At 42.1% G+C, this 21,087-nt stretch overlaps 1 protein-coding gene and 1 pseudogene across 7 annotated transcripts in view; one reads left to right on the forward strand and one right to left on the reverse strand.

The window, feature by feature from the left end:
- Positions 1–21,087, forward strand: part of ZNF536 (zinc finger protein 536) — a 423,563-nt gene that overhangs the window by 148,056 nt on the left and 254,420 nt on the right. The window lies entirely within an intron of this gene.
- Positions 10,796–10,927, reverse strand: LOC123931968 (annotated as a pseudogene).

Raw genomic sequence — 21,087 nt, forward strand, 5'->3', positions numbered from 1 at the left:
GGCCTGATGTCAGGGTCCTGGGATTGAGCCCTGTGTTGAGGGCTCCCTGCTTCTCCCTCTCCCTCTGCCCCTCCCCAAACTAGGACGCTCTCTGTCTCCTTCAAATAAATAAATAAAATCTTAAAAAAAAAATAAATAAAAAAGAATTCGCCATGTGGGAAGATGGCCCAGGGTCACCCAGACCTTTGGTTGATCTGCCTGAGGAGATCCGCTCCTTCCCAAGACCCTCTGCCAGGACAATCTCCTGTGTCCCCCTCGGTGCCGCTGGCCATCAGGTTTTAGCACCGTATTCTTTCATGACGTCAAACTTCGCCTCTGCCATGATGAAATGCCTCGGCCTTTTGCGGAGTCTCAGACACAGGAAAGGATCCTCTTCTCCTTTTCTGTGGAGTAGGGCTTTCTTATTCTTTTAGTGCCAATTAAGCCATGTTTGGAGTGTAAGATTTACAATAACTAGATCACTTACATTTTTGTTTCCAGGTTTTTTTTTTAAATAAAATTAGTTTTTTAGAGAGATTCTAGGTTCATAGAAAAACAGAGCGGAAAGAGATTTTCCATATGCCCCCCTGCCCCCCCCATACTGACAGCCCCCCCCCCACTTTGGACAGCCTGCAGCACAGAGTGCATTTGGTACAACGGATGAACTTGCACCGACACGTCCCGATCACCTGAAGTCCATCACCACATTAAGGTTCACTCTTGGTGTTGCCTATGGGTTTGGACAAACGTGTAATGACATAACCACCGTTGTAGAGTCTGTATGATATCGTGTACATTATAAACATTGGTACGATAATTTAAAATCCTCTCTGCTCTATTTCATTATGTTTTTAAAGATTAACTTCTCATCAAACCAAAAATGCCAGTTACAAAACAAAACAAACAAACAAACAAAAAACCCCACCATCCTTTTATTCAGTCAGAGAGATACTGGGTAACTCCTCCCATTCCCCTGTCCAAGAGGATGATTCTGTCTGTAGGGGGAATTTGGACTGGTGGATTTCTTCCAAATAAGGGATCACATGCCCTGTGTTCTAGGGTCTGTAAAATAAGCAGTTTGAAAGGAAATGTCCAATTTGACTTACATTTTCTGGATCAATTTGAAGTTCTAGAAATTTGTGGTTTACATTTTTTTTTTTTTTGGCAGTTTCTTCAGATTGGTCTCCCCCATCCATTTTTTGTTTACACACTCAGTGTAGATTGCCAGTAGTCCCAGAGCAGCACTTTCCAGGAGGAGAATCTGCAAGTGGTTCTAGGGGGGAGGGGAGTTTTCTCGGGATGAGTCCTGTTTCCTTTTTGTGATGTGTAGGCAGTCTTTCCAGGGCTTCCTGACCCTCCTGCCCCATAAGGACCTTGACCTTGCTGCACACCTGCTTCTCCCCCCCCCCCCCCAACTTCTTGCTAGAGCCCAGAGTCCCTGATTGGCTTTCTCAGGGCCCTAAGGTCGAAAACCTGTTGGAACTTGTGACTTGAGGGCTTGGATTACAGAGACCGAAAGGGCACTGTGGTTTGTGACTCAGAGGGAAGAGAGAGGGTCCCTGTCCCTGAGTTTGCCTCCTAAATCTCAAGGCTCACAAACACATCACGCACACAGTGTCCAAACCCACACTTTGCACCATAAATGGAGCGTTTCGCTGCAAAGAACCCTTGCTGGCGTGGGGCTCTCCAGCTAGCCTCTTCTCTTGTCTATTTTACCATAAACAAACAAAACACATGGTAAAAACTGCATAGGACTAAACACACACACACACACACATGTATAAACCTGGTGAAATGTGGACAAAGCTCGTGGATTTTGTCAATGTCAGTTGCTGCATTATACACAGTATAATGTACTGTGGTTATATACAGTGTTACCATTGTACTGTGGTTATATACAGTGTTACCATTGACGGGTGACAAGTATGCCGGATCCCTCAACATTGGATAAGTGCCTGTGAATCTACAACTGTCTCAAAACAAAAATTTTAAAAGAAAAAGCTGCTTTCAGTTCTTTGTTTTGTGTTGTCATTTCCATCCTGCCCTTGAGCGTTTGGGTCCTGTGTATTCTTCACGAATCTGTCTCATTTATTTAAATGCTGATTTGGTTTCAATGTTAGGAGCCAAACTCAGCAGTGAGAACTCTTAGTAATTATCAGGTATGAGCATGTGGAGAAGGGGATCTGGGAAGACCCTCGTTCTTACAAGAGTTAGTAACCTGTGCTTTGAAATATGTGGATGTGAGAAAGAAGAATCCTCCAGTGGAGAGAGGAGAGTATTGGCTCTCGACATGGAGTTAAGAGCTGACGAAAGAGACCAGGTCTAGGATATTAGAAAGCACAACACAGAAAATAGTGTGTGATTTCCACATTTCATTTCTTCCTTTCTTTCTAACTCTAAAATTTTGAACTAATTACAGATTAACAGGAAGTTGCAAAGACAGTACCGGGAGGTCCCACGGACCCGTGACCCAGTTTCCTCCCCTTCCTTATATCCTATGTAACTGTCGCGTGCCGTTGCCCTTTCAACAACGTGGGTGTGAAATGCACAGGTCCACGGCTCTGCAGATTTTTGGGCGGTTAACTACAGTGCTGTAAAAATGTATATTTTTTTAATTCTATGATTTTCTTAACATTTTCTTTTCTCTAGCTCACTTTATTGTAAGACTACAGCATATACTACATATAATATACAAAATACGTGTTAATCAACTTGGCGTGGCTTTCAATCCACAGTAGGTGATCTGTAGTTAAGTTTTCGGTGAATCAGAAATTATCTACAATTTTTCAACTGCGTGAAGAGTGGGGTCGCGCCCTTAACCCCCGCCTTGTTCGGGGGTCAAGTGTAAGAGCAAAACCAGGAAATTGACGTTGCTATGGCGTGCGCATAGTTCCGTGTTATCTGATCACATCTGTGGATTCCCGAAGGACCACCGCAGTTGAGATACAGAACTCTCCTCTCAACCACAAAGACTCACACTGCCCCTCTTTGCTTTTACTCCCTCCCGGCCCCATTATGCTAGCCCCTGGCGATCACGAATCTATACTCCCATCCGTATGACTTTGTCAATTTGAAAACGTGAGATAAACGGAATCATGCGTTATATGACCTTCTGGCCTTGGCTTTTTCACTCAGCATACCGCCCTTGAGATCCATCCACGCGACAGCATGACCCACATGCTGGCGTCACCCTCCCGCCCCCCTGCGTGGATGGACCACAGTTCGCTTGACGTTCACCTCTCCTGAAGCACTGGGGTTCTTGCCAGCTTTCAGCCATCACAGATCACGCTACTGTGGGCAGGGAAGTGTACAAGTTTTTGCGTGGAACTAGGTTTTCTTTTCTGTAAGATAAATGCTCAGAAGTGCGGTTACTGGGTCGTTCGGTGTCTGTTTTGCTTTGGAAGCTACCAAGGTTTGTAAGAAGCTACCAAGCTTCGAGAGTGTCTGTACTCATTTTCTATCAGGCTCAGCGATGTAGGGGAGGACCGGTTTCTTTGGATCCTGGTCAGCACTGGGTATTCTCACTATTTCTGATTTTTAACTGGCCTGGCAGGTGGGTCATGGTGGACCACTGGTGGTTTTAATTTGTTTTTCCCTAATTGCTAGTGAGTATCTCTTTCACTTTTTTGGACATCTTTCCATGCGTTTATATGAACATCCTTTACATCCTTTTTGGTGAAATGTTTGATTGTGTCTTTGGCCCATTTTTTAAATGATGTTTTTGTCTTTTTACTGTTAGGTTTGAGAGCTCTTTGTATATATTAGATTTAGTCCTATGTCAGGCACGTTGTTTGCAAATATTTTCTCCTGGTCTGTGGCTTGTCTTTTCATCTTCCGAGAGGGTCTTCTGCAGAGCAAAATTTTTTATTTTGATGAGATCCAATTCATTAATTTTACCTTTTATGGGTGGTGCTTTGGGTGCCTATCTGAGAGCTATTTGCTGGGGTCCTGATGACTTTTTTTCCTGTGTTATCTTCGAAAAGTTTTATAGTCTTACCTTTTACCTTGAAATCTGCGATGCATTTCACGTTAATTTTTGTGTAAGAATGAGGTTTAGGTCGAGGCACTTCTTTTTCACCCAGCCCCTTTGTCGAAAAAACTATCCTTCCTTCATTAAATTACTTGTACATCTTTGTAAAAAATGCAAAATTGTAGGGGCTGTTTGTGGTTTGTGTATTCTCTTCCACTGACATATGCGTTTTGATCTTTGAGAGTAAGACCTAGTCCAGGTTGGGGGCAATAATGGGCGTGGCCGCGGGAGTGGGCGTGGCCTGGGGTGGGCATGGCCCCAGGAGTGGGCGTGGCGCCCTCTCTAAGATTGGTTCCCCAAAGGAGCGCCAGTAAGGGATTTCCCAGCCAGTTTCTCCCCTGCGCGCCCCAGACACTGCTGTTTTTGCCCGCCCTTCCCTTCCTTTTCTTGCTTACGCATGTTCTCAGATTAAAGTGGGATTTTCTAAAACAGATTTTTCTATCATGGGGTAAAAACCGTAAGTAAACAGAATTATCATAACAATTTAAATAGTAATAAAATATGTTTTTCTGTTTCTATTCAAAGAAGGGAAAGGTAGCTAGAGGAGATGAAAGGAAGATCTGGATTTGTGGGTGGTAGGTGTGTGGGGTTTTTTCTTTTCTTCTTCAATAATAGGTACAGAGTTTTCGGAAGGGACTTCAAGGCAAAAGGAAAAAAATAGCATATACTGTTATGGGGTTATTTTTATCTTTCATTTTTATGACAACTTATTTGTACTTAAGAGAATCTTTCCAAAGAGTTAGAAGCATCATTAAATAAAGACTGTGAAATGTGCAATATGGCTTATTTATTTAAATGTTAATTGGTCCAACGAACACTTCTAATTAGCTCTATATTTGCTTAGCAAAAAGTTTTACAAATTCCAATTGTGAAAAGCAGCTATTTTGAGCTGGTAAGCATGTTGCAGCCTCAGCTATGATTTTTCTATAGTTCTCAGCCCTTGAAGGCACAATTTAATTTTTCATGTATGCATACTAGCAACGGTAAACACTTGCGAGTGTAAAGAACCTTCTTTAATTAGCCGCACAACAATTAAAGGATTCACAAACTAAATTGAACCCTGTCTCGGTGCTTACTAGCTGAATTCCACCACCTGTCACAACAGCGCTTTGTTCAATCTGTTATGCAAAATCATTATAGCAATATAGCGGAGGGGGGAAAAAAGAGAAAACAGCAATTATTTCTTACTTTTCTCTTGAATGGGTTATTTTGGGTTATACTGATGTCAGGTTCATTGAAGCTAACCTTTTGAAATCTGTAACAGCATAATACTTCTAAGGCAGTCTCACGATGGCTAGAAGAGTATTTCGTTTTACCCTTTCGGGAGGAAGCCGTGCTCACCCTTAAAGTGTGTGAGGTCTCTGATCATTTGGAACAACCTGTTCTCACTGTCCCAGGCATCTCTTATTCCCCCTTCTCACATGGAACCCTTGGCAGGCTCCTGTGTTACAAAAAACACACAAACCATCAGGGATGTTCAAGATGCTGTTCTCAAACTGTCTTTCCCCAAAGCATACCAGGTCTTATGATCTCACTGGTTCTCCTCACTATTTAAAAATATGTGTGCGTGCATGTGTGTGTGCACGCATGCGTGTGCTTTTTAATTTTTGAACATTAAAAAAAATCTTTTTAAAAAAAAAAAAAGGTTTAACAATTTGATTTAAACTGACCTGCCCTCCCGCAGATTGGGTTGGAGGGGAGAGCTCACCCCTTTGCTGTTTGTACAGACAAAGGCTTTATTGTAAGGCCCAAACCCCAGGCCTGACACGGCAGACTTCTCCTTGTAGTCGAGGAATAAATGTTTACTTTCGGTGTTGCCATCCTCCGGCCTCTGGCAGGAATGCCGACAGCTCCATGCGCGTTCACGGGCAGAAAGGAGGGGAAGGGGTCCTTGGCGGGTGGGAGCCCACCTCCACTGCCAAGCTGCACTACGAGATGCTCGTTGGCCGTTGCTGAAAATGGCATCAAGAACATATTGTTAGTCCCAGCCCCTGAAGCATATATGATCTGGGCATTTCAGACGTTGGAGTGATTGCAGACAAACAGCCGGGCTCATTCAGGGGCCCGCGTTTTCCGGCATCACTATATTTTTTAGAAGTCTCCTCTTGACGTCATTTCATGAAAATGTGCAGTGAAGACAAGGGAGCCCTTTGAAAACCCAGACTCTTTCCCAAAAAATGCTGCAAGAAGGAAAGTGAGAGCCAAAGGTCAAAGGCTGAGCGAGAATGTGTTTCTCTATTTTTCCTGTTTCTCAAGCAGAGAGGAAGCGCTTAGGGTTATGACATGCGGGACCCTCTTCAGCCAGGTCCGAGAGGGAGACGTGCTTCCCTCTGCTTGCAGCTGCGGACCTGGCTCTTGAGCTGGTCCCAGGTCGGCACGTGTAACTTCAAGGGAGTTGTCGTCCGCTCCCTTGAAGTTTGGGAAATGCGTGCCTGATTCGAAGTTGCAGCCCTGGAGGGGAGACTCCTCGCTCTCTCCCCCAGCCAGGGCTGCTGCTGAGTTGGCGGCCCTTCTCCTGGTTCTGGGTCCAGCTGCTCTCTGATTGTCTCTGGCTCGTGCTGCTCTCCTGCCTGCAAGGGGCGGCACCAGGCCTGTGATGGGAGCCTGCTGGTGCCTCCGGGGACGGGATGGTCACCTAGTAGGCTCTCAGGGAACATCTGCTGTTCAGTGTACATGGGATCTCCACTTGGCTGCAGAATTCATGGGAATTTGAGGGTGAATTCAGGCAACTGAATCCTTTTAGCTTTTCCCTCCACTGGCCCAGGGTTCGACTGTCCTTCCTTCCTTCCTTCTTTCCTTCCTTCCCTTCCCTTTTCTTTCCTTCCTTCCTTCCTTCTTTCCTTCCGTCCTTCTTCCTTCCCTTTCTTTCTCACTTTCTCTCTTTATCTCTTCTTCACCTAAAATCTCCTTACCACGATGTACTGTTTGTTCTTACCCATGTTCCTCGCTGCCAGTCCTGCAAAGACAGATGGCACGGAGAATGGCCTTTGGGTCAGCGCTGCCTTGCTTACTCAGCTTACCGTGCACACAGACCGGGTCTGGTCCCTCAAGGAGCCGCCCTGCCCTCCAGGGGCCTGCAGTCTGTTCGGGGGATCCCAGTCTCCCTGAGGAAACCTGCAGACAAGCTCCTTACTTGTGGTGGACTGGCAGAAGCCCCCGGCTTCCTCTGTTCCAATGTCCCAGGAATTCCAGCTGTGTTGAAGGCTACTGGAGGTAGTGTGGAGCTTAGCGGGTAGATGAACGCACAGCACACGAGAAAGTTCCAGCAATTCCGTTGCTCAGATGGTTGACTTTGGGCAAGTGATTTCAGCTCTCCATGCCTATTTCCTCAATTACGGGCTTGGTAATAGTAAAACGGTCTTACGGAATTGCTGTGGGAACCAGGCGAAGGTGCTCAGCACGGAAGGAAGTGAGCGTGGAGGGTTGCTGGTCGCCCTTGCTACTGTCCCTCTTACTGTCATCCTCGGCACCACTCCCTGAGGTTGGAGGTTTTCTAGCATGTGGAGGCAGGAGAGTTTCACCCCCTTCTGGGATCCAGAAATGTCCAGGCAGCAGATACCAGGGGCACTAGTCATCCCTGGGCTGCTGGGACCAGGATGGCCTCTGGCATGGGGTTTCCTCTGAAATCCGCATCCCTTTGCTCCGGGCGGGGAGACATCAGAGTGATGGAGGAAGGCTCTGCTCTTTGGGGAAGGATTGTTTGCAGGGCTATAAAAACCTGAGATAGGAAATGCATATTTTTAGCTCTGAGCATTGAAGAAGCTTGGGTGATCTGGCGGAGGTTGGAGTCCATTTCCTAGCTGTTCCCACCATGAGAAACCAGACGGCCAGTTTTTCTTTAAAGGACTGAACGATGTACCCGGCCCAGTCCAGCCTAACGACCAACACAATGACCCTTGGTAAATGTCCGTGCTGTGACTCCATGACTCCATGACTCCATGACCACCTCCAGCGAATTCGGGTTCTGTCATGAATGTGCTCATTTAAAACAGGGACCGCATCTTGCTTTTTCCCTATAAATCGCTACCACGAGAAAGTTCCTCATGATGATAACCCTTGAAAAAACATGCGCCTCCCGAACAATCGAGAGAGAGCTGCAAGCGAAGGGGAGGTCGATGAAGATGAATGAGGGTCTTTGGCAAACCCTATGGCCCCATCACGTCAGACCTGCCTCGCCTGTAAGAGAAAGGATCTGGTGTTGGCCAAAGTTGTGGCTTCTCTTGTGACTGTCTCTTCGCTTGCTAGCCTAGCCCGCAGCAGGCGTCTGGAGAGGAGAGAGCTAGCCGACATCTCCATCCACTCCTTCCTGTCCTAACCTGTTCTGTGTGGCCAGCAGATGGATTCTATGGGGCCCTGGATGCCAAAGAACCTACAAGAGAGTGTTTTCTTTCTTCTCACTTCTGTATACTGACATTTGACTAATTCGTCTATCATTACAGACAGGCTTATTTTGAAAACTCAGAAAACAGAGAGGAGCAGCTAGAAGGAAAGAGACATCCCTTAGTGATCACCAACGTTGGGTCTTTGCTGTATATCCTTCCAGACGATTTTATGCGTTTGTTTTCCTTTGTTGTTGTTGTTGTAGTACATAAAGTGGGATTGTACTTCACATGCCATTTTATAATCAAGGGCTTAATTTAATGTATTCTTCTGTATCCTTTTTGATGAGTGCAAAACAATTGTAGAACTCTACTATGATTTTTTTATTCAGTTGAGTCCTGGGGGTGGCAATTTAGATGTGTGTGTGTGTGTGGTGTGTGTGTGTGCTTTCGCTCCTCTCTCTCTCTTCTGATGTGGGGACTAGGCTTGTTGTCTTTGGCTCATAGAAGGTGGCCAGAATTCTCTTTCTGGGAAGGAAAGCGACCGTCTTGGAACCAGTGGCATTGTTTCCTCAGACCTAGTGGGCACCGGGAATGTCTGCCTTGGCAAACTCCTTACCACCCCTGAAGGCATCTCAGGTGCATGCATGGGTCGGAGGTGGGGACAGGACAAAGGTGGACCGTGTCCCTTCACTCTTGCGTGGGCACTTGTCCGTGTGCACGTGAACCTATGTGCACAGATGTCTAGGGGAATTTCCACGGTTCTTCATCCAGATTTCCAGTGACTGAGTCCAGACCATCCAGACATCCAGAAGAGGGTGAAAATCTAGTATAATTGGCCTCTTCAGGCACTGCCCCAGCTTTTGGGTGGTCCCCTATGGACGTCACACATCCTTCTGTGTCATTTTTGACGAATGCATGGGATCCAGTTCACAGTGTGCCCATGCGGCCAGTCCTCCCTGTTTTCTGCTCCCTTCCACCTTCATCCCATCACACCTTCCTCCTTTTCATTCATTCCCTCCAGTGCTTCCTCCATAATCCTTTCCTAGGCTGTGGCCCCTTTTCCTGGAACTAAAAAGTCACCCATTCTAAGGCCATCAGAATCTTCTTGACCTCCGATGTGAGCTGGGAACTGCTCACTCCTCTGCTGATTTCAGCAGCTGAGAGGGATGCTGGTGGGGGCAGTGGAAGGAAAAGGGGGAAGGTCATCGGGTGGTCTCACTCCTGAGTTGCAGTCTGCTTTTTTTTTTTTTTTTTCTGTTATTTGTTACTTATCGGTCCATTCATCCATCAGACCGTCCGACCATCCATCCATCCATCCATCTGTAATACTCTGTGTATCCATCCCTGTCATCTAGAATGATGTCCGCATAGTGTAGTTGTTCATTAAGTACTCGTTGAATGGATGCATGAATGAGTGGATGAATAAAAAAACAAAAGGTTTTGAATTTGGAGAGTTTACTTCTTATCAACAGCCCACAGCAGGACTCCCCGGGAGATATCCCTGCTGGCATTCCTCTTAGACCTTATTCTGCTGAAATGGTGTCTCAGGACCTCCTCACCCCACAGAGCTCTCTTTCCTAATGGAGTTAACACCCGGCCTTAATTTCTCCATGGGGATCCCTGTCTCCCCACCCCATTTACCCCAGCCCTTGGCCGCAGGCAAGGAAGAAGGGCCATCCAGTTACACTTCTGTTAATGACACTTGGATGGACATCATTTTAGCGAAATCTTCATACACGTTCTTAATTATTTCTTTTGGTTTAGTTGCTAGACGTGGCATTGCGGGTTAAAGGAAGATGCACATTCACGAGTTTGTTGCCAAGTTGCCCCATCCTTTGGGCATATCATGTCACATTATTACCTCCCCAACACACACAAGTGACAACCGCATCCCTTTCCTGATATTCTACCAATACTGAGTATTATTTAGCAAAGTGATATCAATTTGACATGGAAAGTGATTCATTTTGCTTTTCATTTCTTGAGCTTAACAGAGATGTATATCTACATTTTATGTGGTTCTCGATCTCTATCTTTCTTCTCTCTATCTCTCCATATATTTTGAATGGAATGTCGATAGTTCTTCTTTGGTGAGTTGCTAGTTTATGCCCTCTGTGCGGTGTCTTTTTGAGTATTTGAATTTTTCTTTTGAATTGTAGGGTCTCTTCATACCTCAAAGATATTAACTCTTTCTCTTGTACATATCTTGTAATTGTTTCTCCCAAGTTTTTCACTTGCCTTTTAATTTTGTACATGGCATTTTTTAATGAGATAAGGGGATTTACGTGATCAAATCTTTTAATCTATTCCTTTGCTGTCTTTGGTGTCATGTTTTGAAAATAATTTCTTACCCCATTATTGTATTAATATACTCCTAAATTCACCTTCTTATGTATTTATGGTCTTATTTTTAAGTATAAATATTTAATCCATCAAGCCTGTATTTTGATATATATTATCAGGGCAAATTTTTGTATACATACATTACACACATATATACGTATTCATAATTGGCTATTATGAAAGAGATTTTAATTAGCGATAATCGCGCCTCAGATAAACCTCATTGGCTATGATACTGCCCCTGCGCAAAGCTTATGAAAGAGATTTTAAAGTTATACTTTCCAACTGCTACACAGAATACATAGGAGAACTATTTTTTATATAAATAAAACAAGTTGAAAGTCACGTCAGAGAAACAGAGAATGAAGAGTGAAGGTTGTATTTATCCACCCACCTCCACCCCAATTCTAGTGCCTTCCAAAGAGGTAAGGATTATCAGCACATTGGTGTATCTCTAGCTGTATATATGTAAATGCATAAGGATATAGGAGTGTGAGTTTGTTTTTGTTTTTTTTTTCCCACAAATGCAGGGAAATCTTGTATGTGCTGATTTGCTAGTAGCCTTTGTACATTTAAGAATCTAGAAAGCTATTTAATTCTCTTACACCTCAACAAGATACTGTGACATGAATATAGCATAACTTATTTCAGTATTTCCCAGTCGATGAAAGATTGTATCATGCCCAGACTTCCTCTAGTTAGAAAAAGGTTGTGGTAAATATTCTGGAACATACCTGTGTATTTCTAGGACACAGATACCTATAAGTAGCATTGTTAGGTTGGAGGGTATACACGTTTGAAATTGTCATGGCTATTGCTGAAATGCTTTTTCTCCTCATTGTGCTTATTTGATTTTTGACATTAGTTTTTTTTTTAATTTTTATTATTGAAGTACGGTTGACATACAATGTTAGGTTAGTTTCAGGTGTATAACATAGTGATTTGACAATTCTGTACACTGTTCAGGGCTCACCAGAATAACCGTAGCCACCCACAGAAAAAGAAAACAGTAATCTGAAAAGATATATACACCCCCTGTTTATTTCAGTATTATGTACAATAGCCAAGATAGGGAAGCTGGAGGTTTTGTGTTTTATTCTGTTTTTTTGTTTTTTTTGTTTTTTTGTTTTTTTTAAACAGGGTACTAGTTTACATATCCACAGATAGTGTGTGAAAGTGGCCACTCTCTCACACTTTTGCCAGCAGTATGGAAGTAAAGATCTAGTTTTTGGCAATCCAAGACACTGAAAGTATTTTAATTTTATGTACGTTTCCCTTAGCATTTTCACAAAGGTATACTTTCCATTTACATGACTTCCTTCTTAAATGTCCTCTTCATATTTTTGCACATTTTGTCCTATAATTTGTTTCATGCCCCCATGATGTGAAGGAGGTCTTTATATATTAATGTCCATATTTTTTTGTGGCAGAAAAACTTTAAAAACTTTTCTATCTTTTGATTAATGGTATTGGAATCTTCTAAGGATTATGAAAAAAATCTCCTACCTTTTCATCAATAATCTGATGGTAGGGTGGTTTTTTGTTGTTGTTGATGTTGTTGTTTTTAGATTTATTTATTCATTTGAGAGAGAGAGGGAGGAAGAGAGAGATAGAGAGAGAGAGAGAGAATAGAGAGAAAGAGCAGGAGGAAGGGCAGAGGGAGAGAATCTTCAAACAGACTCCCTGCTGAGTGGTGCTCAATTCTATGACCTTTGAAATCATGTCCTGAGCAGAAACCAAGAGTCAGACTCAACTGACTGAGCCATCCAAGTAAGTGCCCCAATGGCCTCTTTTTAAAAAAAAATTTTTAAATTTTTTAGATTTTATTTATTTATTTGACAGAGAGAGAGAGAGAGAGATCACAAATAGGCAGAAAGGCAGGCAGAGAGAGAAGGGGAAGCAGGCTCCCTGCTGAGCAGAGAGCCCGATGCGGGGCTCGATCCCAGAACCCTGAGATCATGACCTGAGCCGAAGGCAGAGGCCTAACCCACTGAGCCACCCAGGCGACCCCGCAATGGCCTCTTAATTTTAAAATAGTTTTGTGTGAAAAAATTTGCGTGAAGAATTTTTCTAAACGATGACCTGTTGTCCCAATACATTTAGTGGCCCATCTATTATTTCACTGTGTATTTGAATCATCTCTATTGAAACCATGTGTCTCTTTGGTGGTTCTCTCTGGCCCTTTGACTTATTTGTCTGCTCTTGTGCACTGCCCACTATTTCAGTCCTATTATCTGACTGTATTTTGATTTGATAGTGTGCATGCTATCTTTTTATTCTCCTTTCACAAAACTTATTTGACAACTATCACATTTTTTCAGATAAATTTTAGATTTCCCATGCTAAATTTGATCTCACTGGCAAGTTGACTTGGATTTATAGAGTAATTTACAGTATCATCTTTCCATCTATGAACATGGTATGCCTCTTCATTTTTTTTTTCAGGTTTTATTTTATGCCCTTCTATAAAGTTTTTATCTTTTATTTCATATAAGTTTTGCCCATTTCTTATATTTGCTTCTGGGTATTTAAAATTTCCTCTGATAATTTATGATTTTTTTAGTGTATAAGAAAATAATTTTCAGTATGTTGATTTTTAACCTCTTACTGCACATTTATTAGTACCAACAGTTTTGCATTTTATTCTTGGAATTTTTTATGTATAGTCATTTCTGGCTGCTATTCATGGAAGTTTTGTCTGTTCCTTGCCAATAATTATATCTCATGTTTTCTTTTTCTTTTTTTAAAAATCACATTGTTGGTTTTGGCTAAACCTTACAGGACAGAGTTCTTGTTGCTAGCTTTGACAGAAATGCTTTTGATATTTTGCCATCAAATGTAATGTGTGATGAAGGCCATTTATATTTTTGTGAATTAGGAAAACAATGCTGAGTTTTATCATGTGCTTTTGGGATACTGTTGATATAATATGGTTATTCTCTTGGAAGATACTACTATAGTGAATTTTCAGATTTCCTGTTGTTGAATGATTCTTGATTTATTGGAGTAAACTCTAGTTGTTCTTTCATGAATGGTTAATATACTGCAAGGATCATTTTACTAATAGCTTATTTCAGATATTTACATTGATGTTAATAAATAATAGTGTCCTAGAGCTTCTGTAGGTAGTAGCTCTAGTAGTAGTAGTAGTAGTAATTATCACTATTAGTAGTATTACTACTACTACTAGTAATAATAGTAATAGTGATATCTATTGCTCCTCCCAACTCCCCCCTGTCCTCCCTCCCCTTCTTTTTCTTCCTGCTCTTTCTTTTCCTCTTCCTCTTTTTCCATCCCTCCTTGCCCATCTCCCACCATCCCCCCTTCCTCCATGTCACTGAGTGCCCGAGTAAGTCGGAGGTCTGCTTCTCCTGCTTCTCTTCTTCCTCCTCTCCCTCTGTTTTCCACTGTGCTGTTAGTACTACCACTATCCCAGTCCCAGAGAATCTGAGGGGTTTTCTGTGCTCTGGGACAGTTTATAAACACAGAGATAATCTATTCCTCTGAAGGTCTGGTAAACTATGAACATAAAACTGACTGGGACTTTTTTTTAATGTAACTGTTTATTATCTTTTAAATTTCTGCTACAGTTATAATTTTATTTAACTTCTCATTGAGTAATATCTGATCCTTTTCTCTGGATAGTTATTCATTTTTATATAGATTTTTAACTTCAATAGTATGAAGTCATTCCATGTTCCATTCTAATTTTGAAGTCTCCTTTGTACCTGCAATTGTTTCCCCTTCTTCAACCCTAATATTGTTTGCATCTTCTCTTTTCTTATCCGTATTGCCCAGTTTATTTATTTATTCTTTTTTGATCTTTTCAAAGAACCAGCTTTTCTGTGTCCTTTTTTTTTTTTTTTTTATCCCAGAGGTTGGAAGAGGAGGGTGTTCTATATAATTAGTTTCTGCTGTTATTTATTTTATTTTTTTAGTTTTATTTATTTTAGAAAGGGAGAGAGAGCAGGAGTGAGGGGGAGGGGCAGAAGGAAAGGGAGAGAGAGAATCTCAAGCAGACTCCAAGTTGCGCTCAGAGACTGACAAAGAGCTCAGTCCTAGGATTCTGAGATTATGACCTGATCCGAAATCAAGAGTCAGACGCTTAACTGACTGCGCCACCCAGCTGCCCTTCTGCTATTATTTTTATTAATCCCTTCCTTCTACTTTCTTTAGGTTTATTTTTTTGTCTCTCTCCCCAGCTTCCCGAATTGGAGGCTTTGTTCATTTGTTTTCAGGCCTATTCAACTTCTAATCATTACATTTTAGGTTATAAAGTTTCTTTGGAGTATTATTTTGGCCCTTTCCTGGAAATTATGTCTTCTATCACTTTATTTTTAATTTGAACATGTGTGTAATATGACTTCTGTGTTTCGGAATTTATTTTTGTATGTGTGGCCTACAACATGTGACATTTCTGAAATGTTGCATCGGTTTGTGGGAAGATTTTGAATTTTTGTTAAATATGGAGTTCTGTCACTGTACTCTTATTTTAAAATTTATTTTCAGAATTTTCTTGTCCTGTGATTATTTGAGGTAAGATGTAATAGTTTCCTGATGGATTTTTCAATTTTGCATTTTACATTATCTTGGGTTTTGCATTATTATATATCTTAAGCTTTGTTGTGAAATTCACTGAAGCTCATGACTGTGCTGGCTTCTTGCGTGTTTTTTAGTAGATTGCGGCCTTTTTATGGATATAAAAATGCCTCTTACTTATTTAATATTTTGCCTTAGATTATATTTTTCTGATATTAATTTCATAATACCTACTTTTGTTTTGCTACCATTGTCTTTTCTATCTCTGTATCTTCAACCTTCATGTGTAAGCTGACTCTCATAAAAATAGTATAAAACTGGGGGATTGTGTACATATATTTAGCCTAATCAAATATCTGATATTCTCTCTCTTTTAGACATGATTTTAAGCCATTAATGTTTATTAAGTTTACTGATATGTTTGGTTTTATTCCTGCTATTTTATGTTGTCTCTTTACCATGTTATATCAAGTTTTGTTTATTCTTTTTCTTTTATTGTATGAATTAAGCTTTCTCTTTTTTTTTACTTAGAAATTATATACCTGGGATCTAGTCATATAATGGTAACCCTTAATTTCTAACATATACATTTAAATTTGTTTGTGTGCACATGTGTATGCTAGTGTGTGTGTGTGTGTGTGTGAATGCACATAGACACTCAGCATCCATTTCCTCCCTTCAACAAAACAAGAATCTGAACATGATTTCACTTTTTATCTTATCTGTCATCTCACCCCAGTCCACCCCCTTTCCTCTTCCTTTTATGTTAAAATGATCCGTGATTTTAATTTCAGACTTTTTCTTAACATTATGCACTATGCATTATTTAGATTTAAATATAAATTTTAACTGACGTTTTGTTCACCCCTATTTTAAAATCTTGTTTCCTCTATTATATTAAATCTTTCAAGGAGAGAGTCTGATTCCTTTCATGTCTTAAAATATGTGGTTTTTAAAACATCTTGCACTTTGCCTGGGTGACTCAGTTGGTTAAACGTCTGACTTTTGATTTTGGCTCAGGTCATGATCTCAAGATCATGAGACAATGCTCTCACGTGAGCTCTCTGAGCTCAGTGGGGAGTCTCCTGGAGATTCTCTCCCTCTGCCCTTCCCCCCCACTTCCACAGTTTCCCACTCTCTGCCACTTGCACTCTCTCAAATAAATAAATCGTAAAATAAATAAATAAATAAATAAATAAATAAATAAAACCTTGCATTTGATGCTATGTATAGGAGTCTAGGTTCAAAATAACTTCTCTCAGCCTTGTGACAATATATTCCTTGATTGTTTTGAAACATCCAATGTTGATGAGAAGTCCTACAATAAACCCATTCTGACTCCTTTGTGGGCAAGCTGTTTCTTTTTTCTTCTTTTTGTTTCTTTCTTCTTTCTCTTTCTTTTTAACATTCTTTTTCTTCTTCTTCCTCTTCTTCTCCTTCCCCATTCCCCTTCCCCTTCCCCTCCTCCTCCTCCTTCTTGTTCTCTGAGTGATCCATCTCCACGTAGTCATTTCAATCTTAGGGGGACAATATTCTCTTTATTCTTTCTAAAGATACTAGTTAGAATTTTAAATTAAATTGTCCCATTTCTAAATTACTTTTGTTTTTTTTAATTTTTTTTAAGATTTTATTTATTTATTTGACAGAGAGAGAGAGAGATCACAAGTAGGCAGAGAGGCAGGCAGAGAGAGAGGGGGCAGCAGGCTCCCCACTGAGCAGAGAGCCTGATGTGGGGCTCGATCCCAGGACCCTGGGATCATGACTTGAGCCGAAGGCAGAGGCTTAACCCACTGAGCCACCCAGGTGCCCCTTACTTTTGTTTCATTTGGTTCTTCTTTTTTATGTGTGTTATTAGCTTCCCTCACATTTCTAATGAGGGTTTTCAGTCATGAGTGAGGGCAGCTGACTGGTCTTCCTCCTTGCCTCTCTAGTTGTGTTATGCCATGGGCTTCCACCATGTTTGTGACTCCTCACTGAGTGGCGCTTTAGGACGGTCAGACTCCAATTTTCAATGTGCTTGATGGGTGAGGCAGGCAGGAGGGTAGGCAGGCTGGACTCACCTGCCCTCCCCACCCTATTTCCACCACAAGGGCCAAAGAACAAGAGAGCAGGCCTTCCCTCTGGCAGTGGGAGACTGGAGTCTCTGCCTTTTTACCAAGGCTGCCCTTCCATTTTGTTCTTCACTCTCTCAGAAAGTATTTTCAGCTCTTCTCTGCTTCATTTCAGGGCCCCGTGCTCCTTCTAGAACACTGTTCAGGTCAGGAGTTTCATGCCCTTACAGGATTGTATTTGGGGCCTGGCTTTGGGGATGAGGTTCTCTTCTGCCACCATATTTTTATTCTGAGTCGAGTTTCTCTGGATCATCTCATTTCTTCCAAGTTGTTTCTCTGGAGTATATTTGAAGCTGTGTTTTTGGTCTACTCCTGTTTATCTGATCCAGTCTATTTTCCATCTTCTGGAAATACCTCAAAATTTCTGGCATGCTGGTAGCCCCCTTCTTGTTTTTTAATGCCACTAGGGAATTATCCTGCATGGGAAAAAAAAAAAAAAAAAAAAAAAAAAGCTTTTGTGCCATTTCCCGGGTGTTCGGTGGCAGAGAAGGAGAGTAGACATGGCCTTGTTTGCTGCCCAGATACAATCAATTGACTGCTGATTTTATTTAAATTTTGACACTCCGGGTGTTAAGAGTCAGTGGGATTTATTCGGGTGATCAAATACATTATAAGAAAGTATGATAGTATTTTCTTATTTCCAACATTTGTGGTTCTTATTTGATTTTCTTTGGTCATTGCACTGGCTGGAACTTCTGTACCAATATTTCAAATTGTAGTGACAGCATCTTGACACCTTTATTTGGTTTTAATTTTGATGAAAACACCCCTAGTATTTTACCACCAGCCATTTTTTATTAAGCCTTTTATTTTAAAAAAAATAAATAAATTTTTAATCAAAAATAAAAATAAAAATTATTTTAAGTATAGTTAGCATCCAGTGTCCTATTTGTTTCAGATGTACAATGTAGTGATTCAACAACCCTATACATGACTCAGAGCTCATCAATACAATCCCCTTCACCTGTTTCTTCCATCCCTCCCCCTCTCCCCTCCCCTCTGGTGACCACCAGTTTGTTCTCTATAGTTAAGTGTCTGTTTCTTGGTTTGTCTCTGTGTTTTCATTTTGGGTTGTTCTGAAATAGAAATTTTGATGATCTTGTTCTTATATCACTAGATATTTTTTAAAAAATCAGAAATGAACTTTCAATTTTGTTAAAGACTTTTTTTTTTAAACAATCTGTCAAAATGATCTCATGGATTTGGTTCTCTGGCCTAAGGGTGACTAATTGCCATACCTTCACACATCCATGAAGCATTCCTGTAACGAGGGCACCATCCCCGTCTACTCACCATGTAGCGCCTTCTCTCCCTCGGGAGATGGCGGTCTTAGCCAGGTGATACTCTTTCATTATTCTCCCGGAGCTGGGAGTAGAGTGTAGATGAGAAGAAATTAACTTAATGGCCTTTACTCCATTGAATCTAAATGGTAGGCACTCAGTAAATGATTGTTGAACTTAAGGGAACTATTTATTTAGTCTTGCAGGATTTGTTGTAAAAATCTAAATATCCCAGGAGAGAAGCTACCTTGGGTTTGTGTCCATTTCCTCATGAGAAAACACCTGGATTTGTCCAGGTCCATGATACTTTGGAACATCTACTGTAGCCTAGGCACTGAGCCAAGGGGATTGGCAAAGACAAGACATGGACGGCTCCTCTGAAGATATCAGGCGGGCTCGGGTGGGAATGGCTTTTGGTGACAGCGGACCAACTCGGTAGGTCCTGACTCCTTCATTCAGTCATCCCTGAAGGGCCACTTGCTGGGAATCACATTTTAATGAACATTACTCAATTAAAACATTTCATCATTCTCAAGCTCATTATTTTAGAATCTTATTTATTTCATCCCAATCCAAACTTTTTTGTTACCCAATTAAAAAAAAAATTATTTCGTTATTTGGGGAAGAGAGGGGCAGAGGGAAAGAATCTGAAGCAGGCTCCATGCGGAATGTGGAGCCCAAGGCGGGACTTGATCCCACCACCCTGAGACCGTGACTGGAGCCGGAATCAAGAGCCGGACACTCAACTGACTGAGCTATCCAGGTGCCCTGCTTGTTATCCAATTTAAAAAAAAAAAAAAAAAATTGTTGAAGATTGATCCTTGCCACATGGAGGTGGGTTTTCTTTAATTTTAGTTTTCTTTTCTTTCTTTTTTTTTCTTAGAGAAACAAGGCATGCCTGTGAAATAATTCAGAAAATACACTAATAGTGTTCAGAAGATGTTTAATCCCACCCCCCCCCCCCCCAGATAACAGTTTATTAACATTTTGGTATATTTTCTTACATTGTCTTCTCTCTCTCTCTCTCTCTCTCTTTTTTTTTTTTTGTTTCAGAATTGGAATTAGACTGTAATTATAGTTTTATGTTTCACTTAAAATTATATTATGAGCATCGTCCCCTCTTCTGAACTATCTTTCGAAAGGCTGGTCTGAATGCCGAGGCTCTGTAGGGCAGCGATTGACCCACCCCTGTGCGCACGCGCAGACATTTAGGTCTGTTCTGTCTTTTGTTACTGTAAGTAGCATTCTGTCTTCATCCTGGGAGCGTTCTAGGTTTATGAGAGGGCTGGAAAACCAACTCATAGGTCGTACGTATTTTTGAGACTTCTGATATACGATGCCAAGCTGATTTCAGGGAAATAGTACCAGTTTATGCCCTTCCAATGCCCCGGGTCAGGACGTCCCTTACCTGTTCTGACAGCGGATACTGTTCTTAAGCACACGCATGTGTACGTGTTCACGTGCCTACTTCACAGACAATAAACGTCCTTCTGCTGCTTTAAATCAGATTGCATCCAACACAGGGCACATAAAGTACACTTGGACAGTGAACAAGAAGGGAGCTGGTGATGTCAATGATCCAGCAGCGTAGGGACAGGCAGGAGGCGGGCAGGGGCATCCTGGAGAAGGCACGGGTTGGCCTGCGTCTGAGAAGAGGCAGCGCATTTCCTCCCCTAGTGTGCTCACATCTGGGGAGGCTTCCGCGTGAGGTCCCGCTCACCGCAGCTCACCCCATCCAAGTAGGACTCCCGACGTGTCCCTGCTCCTCGGTGTCCTTGCCAGGCACGGAGAAGCCATCAGCGACCCAGGGAGCTCAGTGAAGCAAAGCGGAGCAGAGCGGGGACAGAGTTCTCTAGCAGGCACTTCTGGGGACTGGAGCAGAGGCCAGCCGGGGATGCCAGCCCCAGGATGAGTCACGGCCTGGTGCTTGCAGGAGCTGGGCACCAAGGGTGCTGGGCATCTGTGGGGCCTGGCCTGCACGTGACACTCCCAGGGATGTCACGGGGAACTGCTTGAGAGGGGCTGAGAACAGAATGTGGCTTAATGCTTTTAACAAGTTAATGTTTGTGCTCATGGGTTCTGTGCACATTTAAGAATTAATTAAATCCTTTAAGGAAGTCATTTATGTTTGAGATGGAAGAAGACACTCAGGGGCCAAAATACCCCTAAGAAGACGGTCCAATCACCGCTCGAGCGCCTTGGCAGGCCCCGCAAGGCCAACTTTCCTGCACCCCTATCCACGGTGTTCTCCGATATCCTTAACTTGTTCTTCCGTGAGGCTCCCGGGGAGGCATATTAGACTCGAGTTATTTCCAATTTTGTATAAGATATCTCTATCCAATGCAGTTTCTTCAAAGTCTGCAGCGTGGGATTCAAAATCTCTGAGCATCATCAAAGTCTTAGGAAAATATATTACCAGGAAGTAGAGCTGCTACTTGTGTGTTAATTACAACAAGCCCGGCTGCTGCACCGATAATCTCCGG

Source organism: Meles meles, chromosome 19, assembly GCF_922984935.1.
Source record: "Meles meles chromosome 19, mMelMel3.1 paternal haplotype, whole genome shotgun sequence".
Lineage (NCBI taxonomy): Eukaryota > Metazoa > Chordata > Mammalia > Carnivora > Mustelidae > Meles > Meles meles.